We start from the raw sequence: 5,198 nt of genomic DNA, 5'->3' as shown, positions 1-5,198 counted from the left end.
AATCATATTACCAACCATTAACTCCATTCTCTTTGCGAGGTTAGCAGAAGGGAAAATTGGTAACTGGGCTGCTTTGGTTGTCACAACAAAATACCATAGACTGAGTGGCTTCAACAACAGAAATTTATTTTCTCACAGTTCTGGAAGCTGAAAGTCCCAGATGGAGATCCAGCAGGGTTGTTTCTAGTGAGAGCTCTCTTCCTGGCTTGCAGGTGGCCAGCTTCTAGCTGTGTCCTCACACGACAGAGAGAAAGAACAAGCTCTTTGGTGTCTCTTCTTACAAGTACACTAATCCTACTGTATAATGGGGGGAGGCAAAAATATTCAGCCCATAGCAGATGGTTAAACTAGATAATCATATTTTAATTTTCATATCATTTTACTTGTGTACAATTTATTTTATAATATTATTATTTGAATTAATCGTGCTACTATTATTATATTAGATAGTGTTATGTATGGAAATTCTTCTGAAGTATCTATTGTAGTGTTATTTGGTTGGGTACCGATTTGTAGTTAAACTGAGAAATAGCATCTATTCTTTGAATATCTGAAAAGAGGACATCAAGGTACTATGGGCTGTAGTTAATTTTTAGACTCAAGGCTTTTGGATTTCATTACATATTTTGTTAATGCTATGGACATCTGTAAGTGAAGCCTGGATAGTTCAGCTGGTAGAGCATCAGACTTTTAATCAGAGGGCCCAGGGTTCAAGTCCCTGTCCAGGCACCAAAAATAAATAAATAAGCGGAATAAACGCTGTAAGTGCAGACATAACCTTTACTGTTATCAAATGTACGCCTCTCAAGGTCAGAGTAAAGGCTGTGTTAAGCTTTTTTGTTGTGAGATTGATATTACTGCTTGATGAGGTGAATGAAAGAGCAAAATTCACTGATCACATTTGTTTTTCAGTACAGTCTCCAAATAAGAATGAGGCTTGGCTGCTAAAAAGCTTTCCCTTGGGGTTTTCTTTGAAAGGTTATAATGTTAGTTTTCAACGACTCTCCTTCATACAGTAGTTGTGAAACCAATCACGTGTAGTGATCCTCCATCTGGAAATTTCTCAGACTTCATCTAACGCCTCTTTAGGTTGTTTGTACAGCTCACGGGTCAGTGAAGTAAGGTAGTGGTTTTGTTCTTGGTGGTGGTGTTAAACGGGGCGGTACCATAAACAGAAAACACTCTGCTTTTTCTTCATAGGAAAGTAAACACGCATTAGAAATATTTTTCACTTCTACATTACAGTGAAGCCACTAGTCCCTTCCTTCCAGCCTGACCATCAAATACCTGTCTTCAGTCAACAGATCGCTGGGTGTACAGTGTGTGCTAAACTAGCTGAGCACCGACACTTGTAGCCCTTCCTAAACAGTAACGTGTAAGTAACCCGTCGAGGATAATGTTAAACTGCCCTTTCCAACGTTTAGGTCCAGTAGGTGTAGGGTGGTCCAGTAGGTGTAGGGTGGTCCCATAGGCGTTGCCTGAAATTCTGCAATTCTAGGAGTGATACTGATATGGCTGGCCCAGACCACACTTTAAAGAACAAGGCTCTGAAAGGCTCAAGACACTGTCATTTCTCTTAAAAGCTTACAAAACATGAATTGATAAAAATAACATGACTATCCTTCTCTCTATGAGTGATCTGAGGATTGATGAGATTACACGTCAAGCAGCTGGCACAAGAGAGCTCAAAAATGATAAATCCTATTAGTTGAATAAACGAGACATTGTCTATTATGCTTAATTTTACGTAGCTTTGTTTACCTAAGGCACAGAGTTTGGAGGGCTTGTGATGGCAGCATGGGCATTGATATGTTTGTTGAAAACAGTAAACTCTGGCGATGTGGGACTTGATTTCCAAAGTGGGAGTAAAGTCATCAGTGGCTTCCTGTCACAGTGCTGATGAAGTAAAAGCAGTGATTTCCTCTGGCAAAATGTGAGGTTTGGAAGCCAGTGCGGACGTTGTTGCAGTAATGTAGATGTGACTTGATGAGGGAATGTGGGTAACTGTGGCGTTGGTGAAAAGGGGGGAAGAGGGACCAGTGCTCACTGAGTGCCTGCTCTCAGGCGGGCAGCATGCTTCCTGTTGCACTGGCTGCATGTCAAAACCATCTGGGAGAATTTCACATGTGTGCACACACCCAGATCTCACTCCCCGACCCCACCAGAATCTCCGCGGGACGGTCCACGCAACTCTTTTTTAATGGTCTTCCAAACCTTCTCTGCTACGGCTGGTGCAGCACTGTTTGCCTGGAAGTCTTCCTCTCCCCAGAACTCCTCCAGGGAGACCTCCACTCCTTCCCTTCCCCACGTCTCCTCCTCCTGCCTGGCCACCTTCACGTAACATCCCCCAGGGAAGAGAGAAGTGGTTACGGCAGACACCTGTACTCTGCCCCTCTGACAGCCTTCTGTTTCTCCCTTCAAAGTCTAGATTTAAAGTAAAACATATTTGAAAGTTAACTGTTTTTTCTCTTTAACTCTCTGCTCTACCTAATTCCTCTAAGGCAATGTAGATGCCTCTGTTTATGATGGGAATACTCAGGAGGTGCAGACAAGAAAGAGATGCACACAGTTCAATACTGCATGATCCTTTGTTACTACAATCAATGGCTTGAGTCAGGGTATGATTCCAGGTTTGACTAAGTCCCAAGCACATATGCTTTGCTGCCAAACATTGCAAGCTCTCTAGGAAAAAGCAGTTAAATTAATAATGACTTTTGCTCTTCCTTTTCTAAGACAGGAAAGAAATAAAAGTCATTATTTCATCTTACCAGGACTGTACCCTGCGATATGAAGATATATAATGCAGTAATCACAGCAACATCCTTATCTGGACCTATGAGGTTCTCACCAGAGGTCCCCTTTTCATCACACATCTCCAACTCCTCACTTCATATTTCTGGCCCAACTCGGATTTTAAAAATCGAACATCATCCTTTCTTATAGATCTTTCTCTCCCACTTCTGCCTTTTCAAAGGTTCTCTACTAGTTCTTACCTGTCTTGACTGGATTAAATCTCTCTTCTGTCAGAGCACAATTTGTAAAGTTTTACCTTCCCTGAAAAGAAGAATTGGGTTGACCCAGTTAAAAACCTGCAGGCATTAACAATCCCATCACAACTCTGAATCCCTTTTCAAAATTGGCATTTCCTCAATATGTATGTTTTCTTAATCTGTGTTCTTTTAAAGTTTTAAATGCATATAGTATTGCATTGTCCTCTGTTCTTTTCTCTGGAACGTCTCTAGAACACATCTGTTATGATTTCCTGCGAACAGTGATTCTCAAGTCCCACTCACACATTAGAATCTCTAGAGGGCTTTAAGAAATATTGTTGCTCTTAAGTCAGAATCTTTGGAGTGGGATTGAAGTGTGAGGTTATTTTTAAATGTCAGAATTGAGAATTGAGCCACTTTAGATCATGCATTGCTTCAAAAATGTCCCTTCTCTTTTCTTTGAAAATGACCGCAACAACAAAACAACCCGAGGGCATGGGTTTAGCCGGAGGAACCCTAGCAAGGTTCAAAGACCTAGTCACTGGAGGGCTCCCAAGAGACAAGGTTGGAAGTCATAGACTCAGAAGACATAATTCAACCAAGGATACTTAATCAGTTACAAGGTACTGTATTTATAGTCCCTGTTTGAGCTAAATCTCCTATGCCTGTAGGAGGCACTTCTTGCTCAGAATCAATGTTTTAGAGGATGGAAAATCAATGACGGGTTTCTCTGGTCTGGACAGAAAGCTGTGGGGAGAAGAGCAGAGTCAGGCATGCCTTGTCTTCTCACTCTGTCACCCGTATGACCCCTGAATTTTTCAGGGAAAACACATTCTTTTCAGATTTATCAGTAAGGGGCCCAGAATTTCCAGCTGAATCCCTGCCACAGGGGCCACAGACACAGAAGGAGCGTTACGGGATAGCCTGTGGTTCTGAGCTTGAGACCCGGCGCCTGGCGACTTACTCGTCAGAGTCCTGCTCTTTGCTGTGAGCACATCACCAGTCAATCTGGGCCTCAGTTTCCTCCCCGTCAAAAGGGGGTAAGGTCCAGGGCCACACAGTCCTCAAAGGAGTTTGTAAAGTGCGACAACCACACGGCTAAGTGCCTGAAAACCTACCATGTACAATTCAAACAAAGAATGGTTTTCAATGCCGTGATTATTCATTAACGATGAATTTGGTCCATGTTCTTCTACCCTTTGGCCAACGTTTGCCATAGAATGAGGTTTAGGAAGTACAAATAAGTGGAAACACAGCCTCACTGCAGTACATTTAATGATACGAACACAATGAAAACAAAGATAAGAATGTTTAAAAAAGAAGAAAAGAAAGACACCCTGGGTATTCGTGACCATGAACATTTGAGAGGAGGGAGGGGAAAAGCGGGTTGGTTTTGTTTTGTTTTTTTAATTTTGCTTTCTCGTGATGCGCATCTCCTGCGGGAACGCGGCTGCTCTCGCCCTGGCAGCCCAAGCATTGTTCAGGGCAGAAATGGCCGGTTTTTAATTTAAGTTGAATTCTCACAACTCCAGAAGGAACTTTCGTTGCTTCCTAAGCCAAGATAAAAGTTCAGTCTTACCCTTACTACACTGTCCAGGGAGCTTTCAGCTCCTCAGCACAGCCCCTGGGACACACTGCTGAAAGGCTGCTTGACTGCTCTAGAGAAAAAGGTCGCGAACGTCCCAGGAGATGCCACTATAATTGCTCATCTCAGGTATTTATATTTGAGAATTTATATATGAAAATATTTATATTTATGATTTCGTGCTCAAAATAATTTTTCAGAGACATGTTTTCTAAAAAGATTGTTAATATTAAAGTTCTATGTCAGAAATTACTTACTAATAAAGAGGTTAACCTCATAACAAACCAGGAGGGGTGTAAAATGGTTTATGAATACCTAAGGTTTCTGTCACAAACAAGAAAATGGTAAGACGCAGGGGAAAATGTGCTCGAGAGCCGTCAGGAAGACTCGTGTTCCGTTTTCCTGCCATTCCTGCCACGGTTACTCCTCTATTCTGTTTTCCCTTAACATTTATGAAATTAGTCAATGCTATATTATTTTACTTTTATGATTACCTTTAGAATAGTGATTATTCAAAAATCCATGAAAACTTTTCCTCCTGAAAGGCAAAGTTGCACATTATTCAGTATGCAGCTAGCACTTGATAAAAACTTATAAATTACATAGTAATTTGAATCACATGA

At 41.5% G+C, this 5,198-nt stretch overlaps 1 non-coding gene across 1 annotated transcript; it reads left to right on the top strand.

The window, feature by feature from the left end:
* Window positions 1-656: 656 nt before the first annotated feature.
* Window positions 657-729, top strand: TRNAK-UUU (transfer RNA lysine (anticodon UUU)). Its single transcript has one exon. It is a non-coding gene; the product is annotated as a tRNA-Lys (tRNA).
* The last annotated feature ends 4,469 nt before the right edge of the window (window positions 730-5,198 follow it).

This window comes from Hippopotamus amphibius, chromosome 1 (genome assembly GCF_030028045.1).
Source record: "Hippopotamus amphibius kiboko isolate mHipAmp2 chromosome 1, mHipAmp2.hap2, whole genome shotgun sequence".
Classification (NCBI taxonomy): Eukaryota; Metazoa; Chordata; class Mammalia; order Artiodactyla; family Hippopotamidae; genus Hippopotamus; species Hippopotamus amphibius.
The sequence above is the reverse complement of the archived record's forward strand: the minus strand, read 5'-3'. Positions and strand labels throughout refer to the sequence as shown.